Source organism: Phasianus colchicus, chromosome 5, assembly GCF_987193195.1.
Source record: "Phasianus colchicus chromosome 5, bPhaCol1.hap1.1, whole genome shotgun sequence".
In the NCBI taxonomy this organism is placed as follows: Eukaryota; Metazoa; Chordata; class Aves; order Galliformes; family Phasianidae; genus Phasianus; species Phasianus colchicus.
The window spans coordinates 20,202,653-20,230,412 of NC_143440.1; the positions used below are offsets into that span (position 1 = coordinate 20,202,653).

Below are 27,760 nucleotides of genomic sequence, written 5' to 3' on the forward strand. Positions count from 1 at the left end.
GGCAGCCAGGATATGGTGTGGCTTTCTCCTTGAGCAGCCAGTTAGCTGTCTGAAGTGCTTTGTTCTGACCTATCTTTCTGCTTGATATGTTTTCGTTTTAACAGCTAAGCAGAGTTTTAGCCATCAATGATCAGGCACTTCATCCAAAAATAGTCCATACATCACCTGGGAAATTAGAGCCTACAAGTTCATGCAGATGAAATGAAAGTTCTTGGGGAGTGTCATGGTTTTGTTGTTAGTTTCATTTTTGCCATAGATGCTACTGATTCTTCAAAAGTTCAGACAATTTATGACCACATCATTTTCAGTCCTCAAATGTTGCTTGACCCACTTTGCACGTAATTAACAGGGTTTTACAAGCGCTCTTTCACTGAGTGACCTGTCAGTATGGATGGGACAAAAATCTTTAATGAGGGTCTGACCCATTTAAATCATCAGCGGACACTTCTAATTCATGTGGGTTTGATCGTGAGGCTGTTCCTGTTAATAGGGCATCACTGAAGCCATTGTCAGCATTGGCAGACTGAGGAACGTCTTGGCTTCTACAAAGACCTGCCATGATAAATAATAGAGAAGTGGAGAGTGTTTCACTTTAGGGCCCAGTATTAAACATTCATGCTGTTTTCAACTTTCTCTACTCTTGCTGGTGTCATATGGTTTATAATAAAATTTCATATTTGTTTTATGATGCAGCCCAGATGGCAGACTTTGTGCTGAGCAAAAAAATGAAAAAAAACAGATAAAATCACTTAATTTATCTGGCCGCTTACACTGTAGCATCTTTTTCAAAATACTGCTCTGTATTGCAGGAAGTGAAGGTTTAAATGAGATCTTAAATGCATTCATTTTTTCTTCACTACTTAAAATTACCTGAATTATTCTGAAATACTGAAGGTTTTTTTCCCCTCTGGTATAGTACAATATTTAAAAGCTGGAGAGAACGGGCCAAAAAACCCTAAATAAAGCACCATACGGATTTATCTTTCAGTAACTGGTTAATGATTCAGATGCACTGAGTAAGGCCTGTTCAAATGCCTTGATAAAAAGCAGGGGTAATTCAAAGCTTCTGCAGGTCATCCTCTAGGATTTCCCTTGTATTTGGGGAATTTGGTTTCTCAACCAAAGGTTTAATAGTCAAGGTACAGAGAGCTGGAGGGCTCCTATTGGGAAGTTGTAGTTTCAGATCCTAGTTCAAAAAACCATTCCTGTAGCCTGCATACAGCTTTGCTCCTGTTCTCCTGTCCTGCTGCAGACCCCTCGTGGATCTCTGGTCATGCAGAATTTCTTCTACTGTATCTTTTAAGAAAAATGTAGATTCAGCTATTTAAATAATCTTCACATTTCAAGTAGTGGTGAATGATGCTGATCCTTTTTGAGAATTAGGCTCTTTCTTTGCTCTTGAGACTCTCTGGGCTTGGGCAAGCTTCTTAAAATTCTGGCTGTGGTCTGCAGAGCATCTCTTGGAGCCAAGGTGCTGGTCATATGGGTAAGAAGCTGAGAGATGCTGCTGACAGGCAGAGGGAAGGAAAGCTGTCCTCTCCCAGAGCTGCATAGGTTGACATGTTGTCCATAGGAGGAGGTGGTTTCAGTCACCTTGCATTGTTTTGCTGGCTTGGCCTGCTTCACCACAACCTGCCGTGTCCTGTGGTTGCATAAAGTTGCCTGTAGCTGCAGCTTTTTCCAGGCGTGCTGGGGTGAGAGGAAGCTGGCTGTAAGGCAGTAGGCATGCACACAGTGTCACGTTTACTTCTGAAATTGCCCAAGGACATTTGTTTGCATTGGTTGGACCTGAGCCCTTTGGCTGAAGGCAATGCTATTGCTTGTCCTTAGGGAAACCCTGGGTGGAGGGAAGGAGAGCCCCTGAGGTTTGCAGTGATATGTACCAATATATAGCAGTAACCTTCTGGTTTTCCTGCACAAAGCACATGAGAAAGGATTACTGACCCCAGGCTGTCAATGTTGTACTGGGAACCAAACTACTCCTCGTGTAAAATATGCTGGGATAAACTCCCTTTCTGATGTGGGCTGAGGACGAACAATGTTATTTTAGAGTTTCTGTTATCAGGCAAAGCGTGTTAACCGCAGATTAAAGTAAGGAGAAGTAATAGCCATATTTTTCACAGGCAAAGTGTTGGTGTTTGCTCCACAGATTGCATTGCCTGTGTTTCTTTTTTCAGAGAGGTCTTCAGATAGGGAGACTGGAGCCCACCATCCTTGATTTTTTTTCTTTTTAAGACAAGCATGCAACACTTGAAATTTAAAAAGGAAGCTGAATGACCTCTGTGAGTGCAGGTGAGGTGGTGGCAGCACCGTGATTGCAGGATCATCTCACTGTCCTTCAGGCTCCAGCCACTGGAGCTCACACCATCTGACTGACTTTGTAAGTCCTGCGGGAGCCAGGGGAAAAGGGCACTCCCTGCCCACAGCATCTCCTTCCTGCCAGCTGTGCTGGGCATGAGCTCCTCTGTGTTGCCCCATGGACACCTGTGGCTTCTGTAACACGAGACACTGCCTCCCTGATCTGCTGTAGCTTTTATTAAATAAATTTCCTGGGTTCCTTTCTCCCTCCTCCTCCTCCTGGAGTTCTGCTGCTTGACAAGAAGCTGTTGGAATCTGGAGAAAAGCAATTAATGATGGAGTTGGGGTTTTTGACTGACATCGTAATTATGCTGGAAAATGTAATTTTCCCTGCATATTAGAGATGGGATTATTTCAAGGAGATCTCATTAATGTGCTGTTCACCAACAAAGAGCCCAGTAACCTTTCTCTTAATAAGATTAGTATGGGGGTCATAATACAGCAGGCTGCGATGACGATATATTCTACCTTTTGTTCTAAAGAAATAAATTACCTTCTGCTGTCTGCTAAGGGGTAGATTTCATTTTAAAAGATGGAGACCTGACATTGAGTCATTCTGTGATAGCAAGCTGATAACCCTGTACCCAGATGCCATGCACCAGCTGTGAAACCCTGGGGCTGGGAGGGAAGCTGTGCTGGCTGGTGCAGCAAAGGCCACCATGTTCCCCAGCCACTAACATCCTGTGAGCATGGCCCTCCACTGCCAGTCTATCTTGGCCTGCCTTTAAGGTGGATATTGACTATTCAGAGCCCACGGAGATGAAAGGTTGTTAGCACAGTTCCAGCTCCCTTGGTGACCGCCCTGCACCCCTCATCAGGGAGAACAGATGCTGCCATTGCACATGACCTGTCATGCTCTGAAGAGTAATGCAGAGGAATGGGAAGAGATGCCATCATCTTGGTTTTGGTTTGATCAACATGTGAAAATTCAGACCTCTCTGGAACACCGTGTAAAGAATGCAGATGCTTACAGGTGCAAGGCTTCCCTGCTCTCTGCTGATGCGTGTGGGGTGGTTTGGGGTGAGCCAGAAAGCAGCACTGCTAAAAAAAATTGCCAGGCAGCTTTTCCCTTCCTGATCCCACTCACATCTGTCTGCCATCTGTTTTGCTTTTGTCTCTGCTGTGCTGCTTGTAAGCATCCTCTCACAGCATCCTGGGCACTGAATGTCAGAAGCTTCCCCTCCAGCACGTGAGAGGAGCCGACCTGTGCTGAGCACAAACACCAGCTGGCAGTTATTGCTGGCACTGCTGGCCTGCCCAGGCAAACAGCTATGGGTCAGGAATCTGTGTCACTTTGCTAAATGTGCAGATTATAGGTCTTGTCTCACAGGTGTCCAATGATAATCCTTCCACAGCAAGCTCTGATACTGTGTAGAAATAATTTAAAGCTAAAAATGTGAACATGCTCTACCCCATCAAGGGAGATGGACCAGATGGGAAAGTCCTGAGTGCTGCTGTTGGTTTTACCTGAAAAGCACTGACTTATTGTAATGGAGCGCAGTGCTGGAAAACCCCTTGATGATTTACTAAGAGGATTCAGCCATACAAGCTGTGTGTTTAACTGCTTTAATACAAAAAGAAAGAAATAACACTTTGCTTATCCTCTTGGTTTCATAATATCTCATTTACCTTTCAGATAATGCGCCAAAATAGAAGTAAAGAAAGAGGACATAAAATTTATGTAGGTTGAAAGTTTTTTTTTTTCAACTGCAGTAATAAGCTGCAGTTAAGTATATTCAGGTGCAATTTGCTCATGAGCTGGGTATCACCGAGTTGTAATCTTGTTTTATTCATGTGCATCCAGAGATGGGAGCGGTGCAACAAATAGCAGAGTTGTGTCGCTGCTGCTGGAAGATACTGCATGTTAAATGTTATTAATTTATGCTTTGAGCCAGGGGAAGGACGGAATGCCTGAGAACATTCATGGACTTCATGAAAACATGGAGCACAAGATTGTATCTATGCCATAAAAAATGCTTCTTGAAGGGTGTTTTAATGCCTGAAATTCCTTGTATGGCTCATCTGTTTAGATGGTAAGATATTTAAGTTAGCAACAGTGCAAAGGAGCCCTGAGGTGAGCAGAGGAGGACTTGCAGACATCCTGTTAATGCCGCTGTTATGTTTCTTGGGCAGTGGAAAACAGTTTTTTCCTCTTTTCCCAAAGCATCTTTTTCAGAGGCTGTGATGAGTTATGAGCTCAGAGAGAAATAATCATGTAGTTGAGAAGTGTCCATTTTTGAGCTTTTTAATATACTTGTGTGTCTCAGTTGAGCGGCAAACAGGATTTTCGTCCTTGTGGAAAGGAGATTGTGGGAAGAGCTCACTATATTTCATTGCTTTCTTTTAGCCAGTTGCAGGCATACTAGAGTTCCAGTTATGCTGTCATATCTGCTCATGGTCTCAGTGCTAACCTGAATTGTTGAAGATTGATGGTGAGGGACTCCTTGGTGAATCTGGAAGGAATTCAGAGCCAGGATAACTTTTCACCATTCAGAAACCTCAATGCCAAATTACAGAAGCTCTGTTTCTTCCCCCTAATGTACCATAGTTATGTCTAATTTCAAAAAAAGGCTCTCCTGCCAAACAGTAAGTAATATAATTGCATTTCCAGTAGATAAACCAGGTCAGAATTTGTGTCAGCAGAGATAGCACTCCACTTCAGTGAGCAAACAAAAACATTGAGCATGTTGCTTTAGTTTGAAAGCTGTTAAACACTACTTCATCGTCTGCTAAAAAAATGGGACTGTTAGTTGTGGCTTAACCTGTGATTTCAGTGCTAAGGCCTATTAACTCTGCTGCTCTTTTTTGGACAATACTTGTTTGGAGTAAAGTACGTGTCAGCACTCCGCTGGACAGCCATAATGAAAAGTGAGTAGGGAAAGGGTGTCTGGTGTATTGCTGGGTGTTTTGTCATCCCTAGACCAAAGTAAGAGCAGTGTTTTACTGTCTGCTTCTACAAAACAAACCAGAGGAAAGCAATTACGGGAAGAGGTATTCTTAGTGCTTAGATTTTTTTCACTGGCTGGGTTTACTGTCAAAGTGAGATAGATACAAGGGGAAAATGTGCAAAATGTGTACTCGTCCTCTGTGTAGTAAGGTTGTGATAACACCGCAAAAGATCTGCATATTTTGCAGATGGCACTTTTTGGCTGACTGCAATTCCTCAACAAGCCTGAGTATAAGGCAGGATTTCTAAATGGACCATATTTCTTTTTTTTGAAAGGTTTGGTTTTGGTTCAGTTTCACTCTGCAGTATCCAGTTTTACTGCAACACGCTGCTTAGCACCCTCTCATTTTAAAGCCTGACACTGAACATTTTTGTTGCATTCAGGAAAGAGCATTTTGTCTGTTCATTTGCCAGAGCAGTGGAGCTCACCTCTGCCAGAGGGAGTACTGTCCTGCCAGTGCAGAACAAGAGCAATAAGGTTTTCCCTCTGTGTGAATTTCTCACTCAGGGGAGCAAAAAGCTTTTTGCTTCAGCTCTCTGGGGCACTCAAAGTGGAGCTGGGAGAACTGTCTGGTACCCTGTTTTCTGTCCTACTGGGTGGGGAGACCAGCACAAAATCACTAAGCAGACCGCCTGCTTCTGATGCGTTTGCAGTAGAAGCAGTTTTGGATATTATTAAGCAGTAGTAGCTGTGCTGTAGCTTGTAAGTGAATTCCTCTTACAGGCTGCTTTCTGGCTGCCTTTTCAGCAATCCACAAGAGCGTCTCGTTGGGCTCACTGCAAAGCTGGAGTGCAGAGTGATGTTTTTCTACAAAAACATTGATGTTGAAGCAAAGTGAATTTACAAGCATGAAAGCAGAGCTGTTGAATGAGTCGCTCGCGTATTAAGACCCTGTAGCAAATAGGAGAGGGAGGTGTTTTCAAGTCAGTTTACCAAGTTCTTGTGAAATTACTTGCAGATGGGGTCACATTTTGAAAAGCATGTCGCCTTTTGAATCACCTGTTTCCAAAAGCAGTGTGTAGCAAAAAGACAGCTAACTTTTATAGAAATTTAAAGGCGACTTATGCACAGAGATTGCTGTTGTGTAGGAGAGCTCAAACCTATTTGTTCCTGGCATCTGAGCTATTAATTTTTTTAAATAAAGTTGTCAAGGTCAGAAATGCTGCAGCTTGTCAGAACGCTTTCAGGAACATCAGCTTAAGACAGCATCAGCAAATGGCTGTTCCCTTCTCAAGGGCAAAGAAGTGAAGAGTTTCTAGCTTCTTTTCAATTGATAGAGAAAGCTTAAAATGTAGCTCTATTGCTGTTTTGTCAGCGTTAAAATTGAAGCAGTAGGAAAAAGCCTTTTTATGGTGGGTTGTGAGAGACTCATGGGGAGGCTCATGGGAGAACCAACCTCTTGCTCACTATGGTGAGAGCCACAGGGTTTGTAGTGTGCATAAAACGTTAGAATGCTTTTCCCAAAGAGGTGACCTCTAAGGCAAGTTTTGCTAGGATTTAAGTGTTTTGGGATGCAAAGCTGGGCTTGCCCCAGATCTGACATTTCCAGGGGATGTTTGGGATGCCTGCTGTAGGAGTGCTTCTGGCTGACTAGATTGTACCTGCAGGCTCACAAATTCCCCTCATGTTGTTTTGTACTCAGCTGAGCTTGTTAGTAAGCAGGGCTTTGCCTTCGAGAAGTGGTTTTGCTTTCTGCTGGCAAGCTGATGTAACAGTGGGAATGAAGCTCACGTGCCTCACGCACCCCCCAGACAGAATCCTGTCTGTAGGTGAACAAATGAAGAGAAGAATGTGGGTTAAATTACAGGCCCTTGTTCCTATCCTTAACCTCTCTGAGACAGCGCAATGTTTTCCAGGGAAATGTTAGAAAGCATCTCTTTTCAGATGTCTGAAAGCCAGATTGGATCAGGCAGCAGCGCATATCCCCAGGGAACGTTTCAGTGCTGAAAAGCAGTCTCGATGACCTACCTGGCTCAGATTCACAGGTGGGGAAAGATCTGTTGCAGAAGAACAACAATAATTTTACAGCTGAAGTGCTAAAACCCACATGTGCTTGTATTTCTCTTTAGAGCCTCTGAAGCAGCATCTTGCCCGTGCACGAGTTTCTCTTAAATGTATATGGTGCACCCATTGCCTCATTATTATTTTTATAGACAAATGATCCAGCTACACGCTGCTTTTTAACGTCCTACCATTATGAATACATTTGCCCTTCCTTGTAATAGCACCAATCAGAATGAATTCATTTTGCTTTCATGCTGATGTCACGAGCACTTTGGATTGTTGATTTTTCTGTCATTTTAATCAGTAAATGGCCATTAAAAGCACTATCTGCACGCCCGCCTCTCTGCAGAGGGATCGAGGGAGAAGTGTGCATGTAGGTTCGGGCTTGCATAATCCCCCGTGTAGCTGGGAAGCTTCCTCGTGGCTAGAAATTAGCAACCAGCCACTCTGGGCTGACTGACTGCTCCTTGTGACAGCATAGACCTTAATCAATTTGCTGCGTACACAATGGGCACATCTGTGTTCGTGCCGGGGGCGTTCCGCTGTCGCTTAGTGGCTGACTCAATTTAATGGACTGCTTACTGTATCTGTTATCTGCTCCTAGTGGATCTGAGCTGGGGAGGGGAAGGAGGCCTTAATTCATCAGAGGAGCCATTCCCCTCCCTTTCACGGAGTGCTCTGGGTGCTCCCTACGCAGGGTTGGCACATGGCACTAAGCCTTTTGGCGCTGGATGAGGGCCACAGCCCAGCAGTGCGGAAGAGCTGCTCAGTGAACCAGAAGAGGGAAATAATTTGGTGACAGATGTTTGGAGCTCACACAGCACCGAACATCCAAATGCTGCTATGGGTTGTAGGACGGGTGTAGAAGGAGCATAGGGGGAGCAGAGGGCTCATGTAGGTCCAAGTACAGAACGCCAGCTGGCAAAGGGATGCATTAAAATGTGGGTGCAGAACTCCTGCTTGATCCGAGCTGTCCTAGGTGCATGACACCACAAAGACATGAGCACAGGGTACGTGCACTCCTGCATGTCATTTCTTGATGCTATCTAAGTGCGAAGACCTGAAGGTGAGTCTCGAGGCAGGAGTCCTTAGTGCCATTTGACTATACCAGATCCATCTGGCCCCAAAATACCTGTGACTTCACACCATAACGTATGACTCTGGCTGATGTCCTGAGTCACCAAACAGAACGTTCAAGTCTCAGACTGGGGCTCTGTCTTCCAAGACTGGAAATGGAAAAAATGAGAAGTCTAGGAAGCCAAAGTGCAGGAGCCTGGTTTGAACCAGAAAAGTAGGGAATGCTGAGTTGAGACCTGTAGTCTCTTTTGATAAAACAGTCACGATCTTATCATGAATAAAACAATGCGTTTCACCTGACCAATTCATCTAATAAGGATTCGTCTCCACTGGATTCCATCATTTTCAAAGTAATGAAATCTCTGCATCACCTTGAAAGAGATAATTTGACCCCTGCGTTTATATGCATGTACAGAGAGCAGTTTCTAGGGGGCACTCAGCAGGTACATCACTGCTTATGTTTTTGATGCAGGAGAAAGGCTCCTCCTAAGGCTTATTGGCTTGGACAGCCAGCTGGGAATCACAGTCTTAAAATGAGTGCTCTGCCCCCTCTGCATTAGATGCTTTTTCCACGCTGTGAATGCTGTTGTGTGACTTGGGCATAATTGCTTGAGAAGCAAAACTGCAATGAGGAGTCCTTAGTGTGCAAGGGGAGTGAGAGCAGAACAGCTGCTGTTGCCTCAGATACAGGTTCTTAGTTTGTTTTGAAATAGTTTTGAAATCTTCCCTTATGGACAAGCCCTTAGAGGCAGTACCTGGATTGCTTTTGGAAATTTGTGGTAGTTTAGTATCTGCTGCTGTACGTCTGTGCTGCTGGAAGAAGCTGGGGGGCAATAAGCAACCCACCACCAATGTCCACCTGTTTGTGTAGGCTTAGCATGTCAAACCAAATTAACTTGTGGTGCAAACACTCCTGTGCGCTTCATCTCCTGCCTGCATCTGATTGTTGTGATTTCTGGGCACTTTTAGCCTTGTTTTTGTAGAAATGAAGGAGATGGTTTAGTACTGCCCCCTTGGCATAAGCGTCCATGCTTTTTCTCCTTATAATAATACCATGTGAAGTAGTAGAGCTATAGAGATTGACCATAAAAATTGCTATACCAAACAGTCCTGGCTCCTTTTTGAACTACTCCTGCAAAACACGGAATGCTTCCTGCATGAATTGAGCACTGAGGGACTCCTCTCTTTCCTGTCTTGCGTTCCACTAATAACTTCGGGAGAGTGTCAGGCAACTTGCACCTTCAGATAGAGATTGTATAAACTTAGTGATTTCTTTCACATACAGATTTTATGATTTATGTTGTAAGTGCCCAAGAACCAATGCCAAGCTAAATCAGGGAGCAGAGGTAGACAGAACAAACATATATGAGGTCAGGGTGGGAAGCAGACTGCCACAACACCGAACTTTTGACTTCTGCTTTTCAAATGGCCATGCAGTGGTGACATGCTGAGCCTTGGGAGGTGGCTGCCAGCAGCAGGCTGAGCACACTACTCTGGCTTTGCTGTCTGCTTTGTGTTCAGAGGAATGCTGCCCAGCTGGCATGGAGCTCCCTGTGCATGCAGAGCTGTTCTGAGAGGGGCACAGTGACCAGGATGGAGTGCACTCTGTGCCCTTTATTGGAGAAATCCTTTGGTGTCAGCACTGACAGATATGGACCCTCAGTGCCACTGAGCGGGGAGAGTGCTAGTGGGAGGTAAGAGTGAGAACAATGATGTGTAGAGGAAAGGAAATTTCTGTGCTGTAGTGACAGCAGTGTGAGCGTTGGTGCTAATTGTGCCAGGAACTGTGTGCTGCCTTCAAGTCAAAACTGCTAACAGCAATCAGGTCCTGCAAAGTACCTGGGAGAGCTGGCAGCACTGGAGGTCTGCTGGAAAGAACATGTTCTGTAATTCATTCTGTCTGTCCCCAGGGCATGGAGGTGGAGTGCAGCGTGCTGCTGTCAAGTCATCATCAAAAGCGGATTGTGTAGGGAATGAGAAACAAGAACTGAAGCCCCATGACACAAAGTAGTGCTGATTGAGTCTTTCTGGGTATGGTTTGGTTTTGAATTCCCACTCTGGCTTGGCTGGGATTAGCTGACATAGGGCAAACCAGGAAGCACTGTCTCTCACGTAGTGATATATGTGTATAGGAATATTGTTTCAATGTGAAAGCTGCTTTTCCTCCTTGCTTCCTTTGGTGAACAACCTGTATGCTGCCTGGCACTGTAGCTTGCTAGGAATTTTTCCCAATTTGTCCTTGCCATCATTACAAAGCAAATGGCTGTCAGATCTGCTCTTGCCTCTTGGGGGGTGCAGGTTTGGGTGTTCTGTGCTTGGAGGAGGTGCTCTCCTCTGTGGAAGGGAATTGGGATGCTTGGTACCTTTGAAAAATGAGGAAATGGGCATCACCTAAGTACCTGCCAAAACATCAGTCTTGGTGGTAATATTAATACTAATTCATTAATTACAGAAGTGTTTCCAGAAATGGACCAGAGATCTGAGTGGAGAACAGCCAATGCCTGGAAGAACTTTGTTAGCAATGTTTGAGCAAGAATCCACTTGACTGCAGTAGGAATTCCATTTTGCTTTATTTCATTTTTTGAGAAAATGAGAGGATTTGATCAGAGTAACAGGAGGCTCTTGCCAGAGCAGCTGACTAGGAAATCAGCTGGGCTGAATTTCACTGTCAGCTTCTTTTTTCCAGCTCTGTGTGAACACTCACATCTGAGCAACACGGCTGGTTCCTGTGAGCAGTGGTGCCCATCAGCCATCCCTGCCAGCATAGGCTGAGGTCTGTGCACGCAGCAGCAGAATCAGGCCTGAGCCAACTTGTCCCACCTCAGCATTGTGCCTGTGAGCTGTCAGGACTTCAGATCGGATGTGCCATTGTAAATCTTTCATGCTTTCTGGCTGATTTGTAGGCAGGTGCTAGTGATTTTCTCCTAGCTACTGTCATGCGTAACTGCAGTTCAATTTTGATCAATAATTACTAAAAATGAAGAAGTGAACAGTTGGCTATTTTAGTCAGATACCTTATTTCCATTCTGGCAGATAATGGCTGTGGGGAGGTAATTTTGTTGTCTGGTCTAGAAATGGAAAATTCTTGCAGGCTGCTTTTTTATTTATGGTCCCAGATGGAAAGCACTCACATCCTGAAATCCCTCCAGATGTCTCTGTGGCACATTTTCCCTACTCTCCCGAGGCATATGAAAGAGGGAAATCTACATCCTGCATTTATATCTACATGCTACCCCCTCCCTGCTTTCCTCCTTTCTTTAAATACATATCTTGGATACTTAATGCTGAAATAAGTGCTGCGTTCCTTGTTCAGTTTTTCTGCCTTGCTTGCTATATGATGCGAGTTGTCAAAAGAGACACTTGCTGATGCCAAATTATCTTCTCTGAATTCAAAGCTCTGGAGGAGGCTGCAGAAGAGTAGGCTGAGTTTTAGGACATCACAGGTGCCAGAGTTTACCTCTGGCCTTGGAGCCATTGCCCAGTGCAAGTGGTGAAGAACTGGAAACTAGAGCTCTGGTGCACTTGGGGACACCTGGAAGATGGAGGTCATGGGGTCTGGTGTAACTGGTTCAATGGGTGCAGCACCACACCAGTGAAGGTGAGGATGGCAGGGATTTCACCTGGAAGTGAAAACATCTCTGCTCATTTTGTCCAGAGTCTCTGGAAGGAAAATTGCCAATAAGTCAGGGTAATAGGTGAGAGCTCCCAGCTACTTAAAAACCGCCAATGAGACAGCAGTGACTGTAGCCCGTCTTCATCTGTCCTTCTCACCTGCATTTAACAATTAAAAAAAAAAAAAAAAAAGCTTTCTTGGGCCTCATCACCTTTTGTTATTGCTGTCCATTATGTGGAACCTCTAGGAGACATTCCTACATTTTCTGTGAATTGAAATTCTGCTTACGTAGTAAATAATCACAGGGCTCCTGTTTGGTTACTGAGAGATGAGGGAAGAGCTGTCTATGGATGCAACCAGCTGTTCAACATCTAAAACTTAAGCAGCATCAAATCATGATACTGAATAAGAACAAAGCAGCATGTGTCTGTTTTGTGCTTGGGTTTGCTATTCTTCTCAATGGTTTGGGCAGTTATGTTGGAAAAGTCCCTACTCATCTGCTGTGAGTAGGACCAACTGTGGTGAACATGATCACTGGAGAACCTCAGCATTAGTATTTCTCTTATTCCATAGGCCAATTCCCACTTTTGACATTAAAAAGTTCTATTTTAAAAAACAGAAAGAGCTACAAGAACTGTGTAGCATGGAAGTGACAGCAAGTGATACTTTAAAGGGAAGAAAGATTGGAGGTAGATTTTATCAAGTCTGTCAAGGATCAGCCTTAGTACTGAATCACACTTAATATTTGTTAGTGATTTTGGTTCAGAAACTGGAATGAGTTAAATGAGACAGCTTTCTGGTATTGACACAGTGCTGAGGCCCAGCAGAAAGAATATCAAAATATGGTGTGGGGAGAATTGGATGACCTTGAAGATTAAGCAGTAGAAATGCTGTAAAATGGAATGGGATGATGTACAAGGTTATTCACCCAGTGATCCAGCATAATTCACTTTGCTGTAAACTGGGTTTATAAATTAGAGAGGAGTGGGGCAGAGAAGAATGCATCTTGGTCCAGATTAGAGTTGCTGCCTTTCCTTTGTCTAAAAATGTAGTTACCTTCCTACTGGAAAGGACTGGGTTAATCCTGGGCAACATTTTTTTTTTTTTTTTAAATCCTCAGCATGAGATGCTGATGTGATGCAACTGAGGAAAAGGCCAAAGCAATCCTAGTTGTAGAAAAAGGTGTCAGCAGAGAGGGGCATTGAAGCTGCATGCTTGAAATCAAGAGGACAGGTCTGGTTTCCCACATTCCAGAAAAATAAGCCTAGAAATACCTTCTGTGAAAGTTTATGAGACTGAAAAGGTGATACAAAGGGCAAAGATTATTTTATTGCTTAGTAAAATGATGGTGAAGGAGCAATATGATTGCTGTCTGTAAAACAACAAGGATTTGCCCTGTGTTTAGGAAAGGAATAATTTAAGCCAACACAAAGCCTTGGCACGGGAGCAAATGAGCATAAACTGGTGACGAATATACTGAGAATAAAAATTGAAAGAAACTTCTTGACTGTAGGAGAAGTGAGGTTTGGAAACAGACTTCCACTTTGAGAGTTGGGAAGGGCATCACTTCGTTCTTGTCAAAAACGAGAGGCAAAATTTGGAGCGGTTTGAGGCAGCTTAATCTGGGCTGAGTGTGTGTACCTGTGGATTAGATGGCTCAGGAGGAGCCTCTCAGCTGGGTGTTCGCAGACTTTATTGGGTATTTTATTTAGGACAAGTGAAGAGTGAGTGAAGCTGCTCAGTGTCCCTGGAGATCTCAGCTTAGATTCATAGAATGGCTTGAGTTGGAAGTTGACTCAAAAATCATCTAGTTCCAACCCCCCTGCCATGGGCAGGGTTGCCAACGACCAGGTCAAGCACTAGATCAGACTGCCCAAGGCCCTGTCCAACCTGACCTTGAGTGCTCTCAAGGATGAGGCATCCATAATATATATAAAGCATGGATTATTCTATGTTTGTGCTCAAGAGCATGATCTGATCAGCCTTGGCGTTTCACCTGAGAGAGGAAGAGGGCATTTGTTGGCAAGAACAGGGGGCTGGCAGCAGTGAAACAATGGGATTTGCAGTTGACTTTGTGATGAGAGTCCTTTGGGAGTTTGTGGAAGCACGTTAATTAATGTGAGAGAAATTACCACTTGGTTCTCTGTAGAGAAGAGGACTTGTGCTGGGCCCACAAATCAAAGTGCTACTGGGGAGGGATGTCTGGGTGTGCTGGAGGGGTTCACCTCACCATCTTAATGAGTGGGGCTTTGTCTTAATCTCCCTTGTACCTTTTTCTGTAGTTCCCTATTTACGTAGCTTTCAGATTGCATCATGAAATTTTGCAGCTCCCCATTTGTTTTTTGGCATAATTATAAGTTCTGTAATACAGCTGATAAATGTTCATCTTTCCAAAAGAAGGAAGAATCTGAGTATGAACCAAAGGCAGCCTGATTAGTCTTCTGACCTGGGGAAGTCAGGTGGTTGTTCCTGGGAAGAACAAACATTTGTGATTTAGCAAACAATTTATTTTCCAGGCAAAGAATAAAAAATAATTCTAAAATTCCCATTTATCTGTGAGCACTTTTAAGATAAAAATGAGGAACCTGTAGAAATAATGATCCGAAATCACTCTTCTGTTGCAGTTTCTGAACAAAACCTTGCTTTAATCTGCCTTTGTCTGACATGAACTGATTTCGAACGCTGCAGGCACAGCTCATACACTGTCATTTCCACCATTCTGAGAAATCAAATAAGCTGACATTTGATGCAGAAACACAGCTTGGTCATGTCTATGTGCTGGAAATCTGGCAGAGACCTGAATGTTGTAGAGAAAGCAGCATTGGGCAATCAGCTGAGTCCCTGCATCTTTCCCTTAATGCTGTAGAAATAGAGAAAGACAGTGTCTTTCTGTAATTTTTTTTTTTTTTTCTTCTAACCCTTGTGTCCATAGAGGCTGAACTCAGAATTTTGAAGAGCACATTCTTGTTCTAGTGACAAACCCGATGTGAATGGCACAGAACAGGGCTGTCTTTCATGGAGAGAAGAAATGATGGCTTGTCAGGCGCTTCCCACTGGTCACTTATGTCAGGCAGCAGGAAGGAATTCCTAAATGTGGCAGCTGCCCTCATCTTACCACAGCTCCAATGTCAACAGAGGTCTTGCCCATGTTGTAGTGTGGGAATGACGGCTTTCACAGGCTTTGAAATCCTTTTTCTGGTGACAAGCTGGGAATGGAAAAAATGCAGGTATAGCTGTTATTTAATATGATTTACATTATAATCTATTTAGTGGTTCACAGAATACAAATAGGAAAGAGCCAGGGGGGCTGTCTGTCTCTTTAATAAGTGCTTTGAAGAGATGATTGCTAAAATCTGTTGGTATACAAAAGGCTCTAGGACTCACATTGTCTAAAAACTTTACCTAGAACACCTATTTAATTTGCAAAAGCAATAATAAAAAGACAAACCCAATATTTAAAACAAGCAAGACTGTGGGCTTTAAATTACTTTTGCCCCCTGCTCCTCTTGAAAAATGAGCCTGATCAGCAGAAGTCTAGCACACTAGACTCTTTCCCAGTATACTTTTATGTTTCTCTGTAACACGTCTTCCAAAATCTTCTATTGACTTCTAAGCAAGTCCGCTTGAGGCTTCTTGCTAATTATGGAGCAGTTTAACATCACAGCCTATTCTGTGTTGGGACACTTATGCAGAGATGCTCTGTAATGCTGTTAGGAAGCCAGGATTCCCACTTCAGTAGTGATTCTTTGTACTATTAAAAAGATGTGTGAATAGCAACATGTGCTGCCCATGTCCTACCAGTTGGAGTTGGTTTCCACTGCTTGGTTGACGGTCAAGTTATGTCTGGCTTTTTAGGTCCTGGTTTTCAAGAATCATTTGTCATAACATTGGATGATCCAGCAGTGCTACAACTGTAGTGAAGCTATGGAAGTCAAAATTAACAGGTGAATAAAAACAAGCAACCACGTTTGTTCCTTCCAGAGCCTGAACCTACTGTTGCTGTGATGAAGCAGTGCTCGAGTGTGTTCTTAACACAGACTATGCCAGAAGGAGACTGGAGGCTCATTAAAAAATTGCAAAGGCTTCATGAGGCTTAAATGTCTCCTGTAAATCCATTACTGTCCATATATAATTTACTCTTCACATTGCTCTTCTGGAGCTGTCAAGTATCTTTGACAGTATCCAGCTTTCTTTAAAAACTGAAACATGACCCTTTGTAACTACTTATTCTTAGAACAGTGAAAACGTTTGCTCTTTCATGAATTTATAAAATGTTTTTAATTATAAATCAAACAGAGTAATTTCTTTGCCTTGGCAATCCAGAAGGAGAACCAGTTAACCAACCCCACCTGCCTGGCAAAGCAGCATCAAAAGGAGCAGCAGCATCCTCAAGTCAGACAACACCTCTGAGCGTGCCCGCCCCTTTCCTGCCTTCTGAACCACTGGCCCTTCAACCAAGGGCCTTATTTTGTTTCAGAATTTACAAATTCAGTGCCCTCTTCTACTAAGTCTTATCTGCCTAAATGTTTCCTGAAAGAAAAGTCTTCATATGGTACCCACAGTGACAGTTTTGATAGAGACAAAATGAATGGCATATGGGCCAGCCTGTCAAACTGAGGTTTCAAGAACACTGCTTTTCCCTTTGTACTTTGCCACTGGGCAGCGCCTTCTCTTCAGCACACACACACACAAAAACTCAGAGCAAACCCAGAAAACCAAACACAAACAAGCAATCAGTGTAATGCAAACAATGCAAGGTGTAACCAAACTGTAAGGGAATGGGGCTTTTTAGATCTTAGTAAACCTTAGGGCAAGGAACACCAGTTGGTTGCCTGAGATGTTGGCAACTAAAAATGAGAAGTAAAGGTTACCTCTCTATCTCCCATCTGCTGGTGGGAATGTGCCTGTTGGCAGTGACCTCTTCCTGAGATTCGTCAGAAAGGAGTTTGGCATCCTTATGGCTGTTGGTGAGATGTGAACCTACCTTGTAAGAATAGACTTCTTCTATCAGACACATGAGGGAAAGGGCAGAGATTTGTGTCACAGAGAGAATTCTTCCTGGCCAGATCAGAAGTGTGTTATCTGGGGAGTGCAAGCATGGCTGCTGGATCTGTGAAATGAATCATTTGGGGTTTTGCCTTTTTTCCTCCCCTCTGTTCTCATTGTTCAGTCTTAATTAATTCAGGGTGTTGCATGCACATCACAGCCTCATCCCAAGAACTTGTTGTCATGCTGTGAGGAGCCTCTAATATTGTCCCATTTCTGTGAGGAGATGGTAAGATTGTGTGCACAATCAAATGAGTGCTGCCACATGCCAAGTTTGTGCTATGGCACCTTATTATAAGGTAGACCTTAGTCATCCACCTGTCTTTCATAGAGGATCTTGCATATCTATTCTATTTTCTAAAAGAAACCACAGGCAATTAAAATCATCCTGAGGTCTGCCTGGCTTCCTGCTCTAATCTACATTCTTAAGAGTGAATCAAAACTTTACAGAGAATGGGAGCAGAAGAGCAGAGGGAAAGAAAGAAAAGAGATTTATAAAGTGAAAACTCAGAATATATTCATCTGACAATTCAAGGTCTTCCTTGGGCAGACACCGATGTAAAGAATAAGCCTGTGAGCCTGGTGTCCCCTATTTCTCTTTTCAGCCCCCTAAGAAAATATTACGGTGCTGTAACTGCTATTCCAAATGACTTTAATATGTTTTTTCTACTTTATTTTATTCTTGACTGACGGGTTATTTGGTCTTTTTTCATAGGCGGTTGTTTTTATATTGAGCCATATATTTTTGTTGTTTCTTTTTGGATTCAAGGAGGTAAAAGAAAATGAAATGCATTGCTAATTTAGGCTAATAAAGATGGGTTTGGTTGGCATTTGTCTTGTAGCTCTTACCTATAGAGGCAAATGAACGTTATAAAGCCTAGTCTAGTACTTCCCACCAATTGAGGTCATCCCCAGGTAGGAAAGAAACTCTAGAAGCCAGGATGTGATCTTGTGTGCTGTTGAAAGGAAGGAGGAACAGCAAGGAGGAATGTTTGGTGATCAGGCTCTGGAGGTGAGTCGGCTCTCCAGACCCACGAACCACTGCTGTCTGCTTTAGTTATGGAGGCCAAAATAAAATGCCGCTCAACCTTCGTCCTGCCAGAGCTTCACACTAAAGCAGCTGCTGAGTGGGACACCTGAGTCCAGAGCCCCTTGCTTCAATAGAGGGGAAAACGAAACTGCGGGAGCAAAAAATGTTTGGCGTTTGCTGGCAGTGAAGTCCCTATAGGGAGATGCACAGGGCTGTAGAACAGCAGAGCCCTCACCTCCCCGGGGCTCCTTAGGCACAACCGGTGAAGCAGCAGCCCTACTTTAAAATGTTCACAGCAGCCTCATGGGTGAAGAAATAGCATTTGTGTACTTTCATGTAAAGTGACCATTTGCTTCCAGGGAGCACTCACGTGTGCATTATTCATAGTCACGCAGTGGTGTAAGTGGTGCGTGAAAGCAGGGCTGCATTTCATCTGCTGAGTGAGGAGAAACAGAGCTATTTGTGTGTGTTTGTTTCTGATGCTGATTGGGCACTAAATTAAGAAGGAATGTAGAGGAAATTGAGCTGGCTTCCCTAGTATATCACGCCTGATCTTGGGTTCAGAAAGGGTGACAGAATCTGAGTTTTTTGCACACAAGCACAATGCCTGTGGCAAACGATAAGGCAGGTAGAATACCAATTCTGGAGCTGCAGTAACTGTCTCTCTCTTGTCCCTTCAGATAGCCATCCAGTACCAGCCCAAAGGCTGGCCCTTGTGCTGGCATCTCAGCCACTTCCTCACCTCTGTGCAGGAGCCCTGGCCCTCGGCGCACACAGCTCAGCTGTGCCTCTGCCTGGCATTGGTGCTGCCTCCATCCAGATCTGCTGCACGTGTCCCCGAGTGTCTGACACAAAGGGAAGCTGGGAGCTAATGAACCTCAGCCTTCTTTCTCTCCTACGGGCTGTCAGTGCTGCTTGGTTTCTCCACGAGATAAATAATATATTCCCTTCTATGAATATTTCACCTCTTCTTTTTGCTGTTTTCTCGTGTGGTGTCGTAGTGTGCCAACCATCACTGTGTTCAAGCCAAAGCTGGGAAATTAAGTGCCTTCAGCAGTACTGTGCAGGTGTAATGCTGAACCAGCATGCAGGACTGGCTTCTGTTAACCCCAGTGTCTCCAGGCAAAGGTTTTTTTCTGAGCAGAGATCACAGAGATGATCACAGGGTGATCTCTGTGACTGCCAGATGGAAAGCAGGGGTCTGAACTGGTGGAAGAATTTACCAACATTCTTCCCTTGATATGCACGTGCCTGTCTGGGGAAGGGCCGTGCGGCTGACAGAAGTGAAAAGATTGCTCCCAAATGAGATTTAGCACAAAGGCAGTTGGTGGATTTATGAGGTGTACTCCAATGTGAAACTGTTCCACGAGTGGTGGAAGTGCAGGGCTAGCCATGGGACTTGTGATGCCGTGTCTTATGCTTCTGCTTCAGGGTTGCTCATCTCTGAGGAGTAAGTGTGAACTGATTGAAAGAAGGCTTGCAGCTGAACAAATAGGGGGAATTTTCCCCCCCAAGCTGTCTTGAAGGCGATGCCCCCAGGATGCTCTTCCCAAACCCAAGCTCCTGAGACAAGGGCTTCTGTCCCGAGTGGCCAAGTTGGCCCTACTTCCCTTGTCCCTCTCAGGCTGCCTTTCCTCCCAGCTGTGCTGCCCTATTCCTATCTTCCTGCCCACTGCCCTCATGTCACTGTGTGGTATGTGAAATGTGGGCTGGGTGTGTTGGTTTTCCCGCTCCCCAGCTCCACTTTCTCACAGATGATGGATGGGCTGCAAAACAGGCACTGCAGAACATAAATATGCTGGGGAAATTTCAGCATGTGCCACGACGTGGAGATGGTGTCCCAAGGTCCCCCCTGCTGCAGCTGCGTGTGTCCCTGGCTGGGCACTGCCACAGCCATAGAAAGATACAGACAATAACGGTCTCCACATGAAGGGAGTGGAAAAGGCGACTCAAATGGTGGCATTGTTACAAAACAAAAGGATTCCGCATGTATACAGATAGTAATTAAAATGCAGCAGATTTCTGGAAGCAGCTCTGTTTTCTAAGCAGAAATTTGCTTTGTATTGTGCGTACTTTCTATGGCAGTAGAGACTACGACTGGTGAATGGAAAAGCAATTAGCACCCTTTCTGTGCACGCATTTAATAGATACACAGTGGTACTGAATACAAGAGGCACTTCTGGCAGCAGCATCATGCTGCACAGAGACACAGTCCATACGTACGTGCTCTGTGCAGTCGGCATTTCCTGCACACTGTGTGGCGGTTACTCATCCACAGCACACTGTTGTTCATCCCTGTGGTTCAGCAGTGCAGATGTGTGTGTGACTTATGGCTGAGGCCCACGTTTTTTCCCTACAGAAGCCATGCAGTGCTCTGGCCACCCATGCCACCAAAGCTGGGAAGGGAACCTGGGAGGCTCCTGCTGTATACAGTATGTCCCCATCCACCTGCATTTCTCCTTGTTTCCTTCTGCTGATGTTTTTCCAGCTGTGATGCAGTATCAGCTCCCCTCCTCCCCTGTTGCATCGTTGGTTCTTTTTCTAATGGAAACAGATTTCCCTGCCTAACCTCCTCATTACCAGAAAGGCCCCTTGTCCTTTATTTCAGTTTACCATATGTTACAGCACTTATCCAGTAGTCATTGTTCAGTGCCCCATTCTTAACGAAGTGTCTGAGAAAGAGAAAACCAAGCTCTAATTTCACCTGTCTCTTGGAGGAATCACGGTGCAGCCATGGCTGTGTCTTTGAAAGCAGGGTCTCAGCTTATGAAATTCTCAAACATTAGCTCGGCGTGGCTGAGCCAGGGCACAGGGAGCTGTGTGAACCCATTAATCATCGCGGGGCAGCTGCCAGCTCACTGACTTTAATTGGGAAGTTCTTATGTTTATGCTGTTTGGAGTTTTTTTGACAATGCTGATAAAGGATTTCATTCCTCTCTCATGAGGCTGTGGGGAGACAGCAGAGGTGTGAGTTAATTCAAGGATGCTGAATGACTTGCTGGTTCAGGGGGAAATTATGTTACTCAGCATTGTTTTCCTTCTGAAATTGCTGTCTTGGCTGCATCTCCAGTAGTTTTGCATATATGTCCCTTCCAATTTCCTGTTCCTTAGACCCCTCCATCGTTGTGGCTTCTAGTCCTGGCATTTTTATTGCAATCCCATGGAGTTAAGCAGTTTTAGTGGGCACATCGTGTTCTTGTGAGGAGGAAGGGATAGAAGCACATCTTAATGAGGTGAGGTTTTGGGCAGTGTAGTATTACCAATACAATAGAATGAAAAATTATTCCTCTGAACTCAGATTGTGACTCCAATGATATCTTTAAAAGGTTATTAGGCTTCAAAGAGCTCCTTTAGCTTACTGCCTTTTGCGTTTGCAGTATTGCAAACTCGTACTAGAAGCACGTGCAAAGAAGTGGGGCTGAATGAGTGCCTACCCCAGCATACCTGTGCTGATTTCCATGGCATTAATCATATCTTTAAAATAGAGTTAATGTGAGGGTAATCTACCTCCCTTAACACAGCTTGATGTTGCATTGCTTTTGCGTGTGGATGCTTTATCAGTTCAATTTGCAGCCCTTTGTCTGCACTGGATATCCTTTGTAGGTCAGCTGCCATGTGGGGAGCCTACATGTGTGCAGTGCTTAATTGGTCTCTCAGCTCCTTCCCATTCTATACTTCGTTTTGCTTACAGAGCTCATAATTTCCCTCTCATTTCTCCTTCCCAGGAGAGAAGGCAAGATAATGATGATATATTCTCACCTGATGGACCCTGCTGAGACAGTGATTTTGGCCGTGAGGGAGACATTGCAGGTAATCTTGCGCTTTGCTCTCCAATCTTCTTTGATAAAAAGAAGGGCTGCATCCTTTTAGTGATTTACCTTTTTCCCTGGGACCTTTGCTGAAGCGATGGCTGGGAAGCCCAGCTCTTCCTACGCTGGCCAGGTCTGTAAATCAGTCTGGATTTGGTTATTCCTCAAGTCCTTCACTGCACATCCTCTCTCACAATGCTTATAGCAGTGTCATTAGTCTTTGTTGATTTCTTGGAGTTTCAGTGGAAAGAAAGTAAACATGAAGGTGCTTAGTGGGGGGATTTTGTAAGGCGCTTTGTTAGCTAGGTTTCCAAATCCTCCAGAGTTGGAAGGGATTTTCCAAAGGGGCTTAATTCCTTCTAAAAATCTTACCCTTACCTAATATATGCTAGTAAGCAAACAATACTATAGACTTGATATGACTTCATATGATGAATGAGAAGGGGCTTGTTATTGGAGTCTAGGGATAATCTCTTCATCGTTTTCATATACCTTACCCGCTCATACTTTTGGGGGTATGCTTCTTGAATAATACAGCTAATTGATTTTTTAAATGATAATGAAGTTGATTCACATCCTGGGAAAAGTGCGGATCAGACCTAGTTGATTAGTCAGATATTTTAAAATCTTTTTGGATTTCAAGCAGCAAAAGGAAAGGCAAACAATGAGATCTCACTTTGGATTTATCACTTTGGATACCAGTGGAGGCCGTGGATGCAGTTCAAACTCTGCAAGGCTTCTGGAGGGAGAGTTTCACAAAAGACACTTTGTTTCCTTTGGAACAAATGCCACCAAACAGTGGAATTTATTTCTTAATTATTTTTCCAGGGCCCCTCTGTTTCCAGCATGCTCACAAACACTTCACATAGAGATTTGCTTCTTTGGAATGGCATGAGGGGGGACCAGCAGTGGGGATTTGCTTTCTATGCATGGCATGGTTTGCCTCGTCTGCATGAGCTCTTTCTTGTTCCTAGGATACACTTGCTTGACTTAATTTATGAGCTTGCTTTATTATTTTTTCCCTTTGGCTGAGATCTGTTTTGACTTTCCCACTAAGCTCCTTTCTGAGCAGGGGCAAAACCAACAACACTGAATTTATTTAAGTGGAATTAAAGGGCAGTCCTTGTGCTGAGGCTGAGGCTGAGCTGCTAAAGCATGCTCAGCCTCCTGAGGTGCTAAAGAACCTCATGTTTCATTCAAAAGCCAACTGCACTGAATAGCAGAGAGCCACTTCTAAGAACTGCAGTGGGGCTCTAACACCAGAATGAAAGATGGGGCTTTAGAAAGTGATGTGATATAAAATAAAAAGAGAAAAGGGTTGATCAACCAGATTAGATTAAGGGCCCAGTTAGTTTTGTTTCCCCAGAAGTACTGTTTGGAGGATGATGTAGTCCCTCTACTCCTGCAATAGGCGCTATTAAAAATGGGGGAATTCTTAATGCATGCATAAACACTGAGAGCCATTTCTATTAATTTCAGTTTACAATAATTTAATAAAGATGAAATTTGCCTTCTTTACTAGTATTAGGAGTTGCAAAAAGCTTTTTTCTATATTGAATCATCACCTTGAAAACTGAGCTGGAGTTTGTGTCTTTGCATATATTTTTCTTGTTCATACAATGCTGTGTTTGTGTTTTCCTTATCCTCTTTTAAAATGAGAAGCAAACCGAAACTTACATCAGAACTATACAGAAAAGCAGAGATTGGACAGAGCACAGCAGAAAAACACATGGCTTTAGTGAGAACAACAGGGAAAACAGTTATGTAGGAGGCATGTCTGCCCCAGCAGCAGAGGGTGTTCCTCAGGTAGCTGAAAGCATGGAGGGCAGTGTCCTGGCATAGTGCCATTGTCTTGATGGGTGTAGGGAACTTTCCACGTGGGTGGGACAGGAGTTCTCTCTTTGCTTCTTGGTGTTTTTGTTTGATTTTTTTTTTTTTTTTTCCCATAAGAAAAGAACCCAAGGTAGACCTTAAGTCTTTGCGTTTTTCCCCTCGTTTGTAGGCTAGAATTACTCTGGGAAACACTTCAGGGAAATATGATTATGTCTGTTTATCAAAATTAATTTTCTCTGCCTGGTGTGGCAGGTAAGGTGAGTTAATGAAACTTCCAGCCCTACCCTTAAAAAGGCATGGATATCTGCAGAAATCCAGCAACTCCAGACAGGCAAAGGCTTAGAATCCCTGATTGTGCCTGCAGGCAGCGGCTCCGAGATCAGAAACTGAAGCTTGTTGATGGGGAGTGGCACAAGAAGTTGTATTTCCCACCATGTACTGTGCATGCTCTCTTGACTGCAGTAGAAACTCATCCTCTGGAGTGGTTTCTCCTGCATTTCCAGCTGGCACTAGATTAAATTGAAAAACTAGCAGAGCCTTTATAAATCATTTCAGTAGTTTTCTTCTGATGGTAAAGGTCCCAGAAAACTACTTTTCATAGCACTTCTTGTACAACTGCATATGCTGTAGGTTAAAAGTTTTTTGACCCTATCAGATGTTGGCTGTGTACAGCTGGGCTTCTGTTTGTCTTTTCTTATTAAGAAGGTTGGAAGGGGAATGAGTGGTAAAATGTAATACATTAATTATCTTGTAATGAGGAAATCCAGTGTGGTCCCTGGAGTCTTCCTTGCATTTTCTTCTTTATCTCTGTTTTGCTTAAGTCAGTGCTGGTGGCAGTATTCTTACAAGTACTTCAAACGGAAAGCACACAAATAAGAAAGGAACTGGACAGAAAAAAAAAAAAAAAAAACAACAAACAACTGACTTCAGTTCTACTAGATAGAATGAGTTTAGAGAGGTGATGATTGGGTACATTGGTGTTTCCAGAGGAGGAAAGCTCATTCACTGCATTTGATTCAGGGATAGAAAAACTCTAGTAGTTGTCATCATACACGTGGTCCAGCTTGACTGCTGGAGTCCCTTATTCTTGATCATTGGCTGAAAGGGATTACATTAGAGAACCTAAAGCCAGCTCTTCTTTGAGTCAATGCCTATATTATAAACCTAGGTGGAGATATTTTGGCACAGGTAGTTGGCCTGGCTAACAAAAATGAAAGCATGGCATTATAGGCTTTGCGAGAGCTAACTAGAGTAAAGATCACAGTACTGCACTTTGCACACAGCAGAGTGTGCCAGTGAGTCTTTGTTTAAGAGTCTTTTTGTCAGAGAAAAACTCAGATGGCTGGCAACCCCATGTCACAACCAGCCTTTCGCTTTCCTGAGGACATCCTCCTAGCTGCTGATGGGTCAGTATGATACTTAGAGATGGGTTAGGCCATGCAGATGAAACTTTATCATTCCTGAGTTAGTTCCTCTGGGATGAGGCATATGAGTACACAGGATTTTGCATGGTGGGCCTCTGCCAGCTCAATCATCAGTTGGCCTTGAGGATGGGATACTCAGGGCTAATCAAAATATCTGGTCTTTAAGTCAAAATAGGTTACGGCAGTCAGAGGATTGTGGTTATTCATTGGTAGGTGCCATTGGCCTCATCAGTAAGATGAGGCTTACTTTGGGCTGGGGTTGTTGTTTAGGCATCCTTTGTGGTTTTGGTTAGAAGTTATCTTGATGTCTTCTTTTGAGAGTTTTACCTGAGGAGCCCTTGTTACCCTTTTCAGGCCCAAAATTTACCCTATAAATCTTTTCTTGTTTTCCTGCTTGACTCTTATATTTAAAAAAAAAAAGAAAGAAAGAAAAAAGAAAAAATTGTTTCACAGAAAGATCTCTATTCAGTCTCAGTCTTCTGAAGTGCCTTGAGCCACACACACCTGCAGCGGAAGAAGCAGCTGATGTTTTCTCTTATTCCTTCACTTTGGCACGCCTTTGGTTCACCTAGATAATAGGATTTTTTTCCACATTCTTCTCCTTCAGGAATTCACTGCCTATCGCACCTAATGAGTTATTCATTTGTCAAACTTCTTTTTAGGTTGACCAATATCCTGCAAAGATAACACACTGGCCTTTGGAAATGTGGTGCCAGTAATTAAAATGAAGAATGCATTACAGTAGAAAGTAGAAATACTGGTCTAAAAGCCACAGTGGTATTTTTAGTGATGGGAGTAATTGGGGATTTTAGTTTAATAATTCAGTGCAGCTGAGATTAATAAATAATACAAGTTAGAAATGGTCTTTCAAGAGGAAGGATTTGAGGGGTGTAGTTTAATTTAGTATATCCTGGAAGATGCTGCCTGGGTCACTGCATAATAACTCAGCAGGGTCCTAAGGCTTCTGAGCCTGTTTTGTAAAAGAAGGTATGTACATTTTGATTGAGAACTGTGTGAGGTGAAGGAAGTGATCTGAGAAGAAGCCAAAAAGCTTGAAAATCTCAGCCTTGACATTGATTCCTGATGTAGTCTGTAGCAAGTTGCTTTGTATTGATATCAACTCCTGTCCAGACAGTGGCAACAGGGAAGACTACAAGCTGCAGTGAGGAGCAGAGATGTGCATTTCCTGATACCTGCCTGACCATGAGCTCTCACAATGAAATGCCTATTCCATGATGCAAGTTGTCCAGGATGGACCAGGTGATCCTCTCGTTGTTTGCCTCAGCACAGAGTGTGGGGGAGAAGATCACCAACACTTTTTCTTCTCTGAAAGAGTGATGAGGCACTGGAACAGGCTGCCCAGGGAGGCAGTGGAGTCACCATCCCTGGAGGTTGTCAAGAAATATGTAGATGTGGTACTGAGAAACATGGTTTAGTGGGAATATTGGTGGTTGGTGGACTGTAGAACTAAATGATCTTGGAGGTCTTTTCTGATGTTTGTGATTCTATGATTCTATATTGGTGCAATGTGGCAGGTCAGAGAGTATTATTCCAAATATTGCCTCTCACAGCAGAGGGGCTGCAGGAGGGAGCTCTCCCCAAAAGCAATGCACAGCTCTGGGTAGCTACAGGGGTTGAGATCATTTGGCCTTGTTCCCTCTCCCAAAACCCTTAGAGGATGCGAGGCCAGCTTCCCTGCTTACTCAACAGATTTCAGAGCATCAGAATAGTACTGAAATTAAAGAATAGCATATAACACTGAAGTCCAGTTGTGCATATCTTACAAACAATATATACACACTTCTTTCTACATGTAGTCCCACAGAGTTCACGACCTCGTTGTCCTTGCAAGCATTCACAGACTAGGTCCCTTAGCTCACATCAAGTCCTGCTCACATAGTTCTCCCAGTGTTGAGACTGTGAGCTTCATATGTTTACATTCGTCTGCTCAATAACATTATTTGAAACTAAATAAACTTTAGACTTTCTGGCAGTGACTCTGATGCTTCAGTCTGGAGCTTTCTACAGGCTCAGGATTAGCTCTGTGTAGCCCGTGTAGCCTGTTGCTGGGATGGTTTGTTGTGTAATCCTTTAAACATCATTGGATATGTTTTAGGAGATTTTTTTTTTTTCCCCACAAAACTAAAGCTGATAATGATCACATTCTCCATTTGAGATGTAAGGCCAAGGAGCTCTGAGGTGCAGCCATGAGGAAGTCTTAGAATTGTAGTCCATTTTACTACAGAATAATTGTGTTTGGGTGCAGTCCACTGAAAATGGGGAAGATGTTACTCCCTTGCTCCCTTGTAAGGTTGCATTCATTCTTGGTTGTAAAGCAAACTGGAAATACAAAGTGTTTACTGATGATGAGGGCTTAGGCAATTTATACCAACTTCTTTTTTATGGTATGGACTTGGCAATTGTGATGCTAGCATTCCCAGCCTTTGGGCTCAATTTTCTGCTGCTTCTGACTAGAATAGCCTCGAAAGAGATGTGTATGGTATGCAGCAGCAGAACTCAGCAAGCCAGACAGCTTCTCTGTGCCCTGAGCTGGCTCCAGGCAGGGGAGTCCATTCACAGCTGTGTGTGGGCTGATCCCAAAATACTCCTTCCTTCCA

General features: G+C 43.7%; 1 protein-coding gene across 7 annotated transcripts in view; it reads left to right on the top strand.

Moving 5' to 3' along the window:
* Positions 1–27,760, top strand: part of LDLRAD3 (low density lipoprotein receptor class A domain containing 3) — a 196,748-nt gene that overhangs the window by 37,015 nt on the left and 131,973 nt on the right. For 6 of the 7 annotated variants that reach the window (XM_090140801.1, XM_090140809.1, XM_090140802.1 and 3 more), the window contains one exon: positions 21,802–21,886. The exons of the other annotated variant lie outside the window; for it this stretch is intronic. The gene's annotated coding sequence lies outside the window, so the exon portion shown is untranslated. The remainder of the gene's footprint in view (positions 1–21,801; positions 21,887–27,760) is intronic. 7 annotated transcript variants of the gene reach the window in all.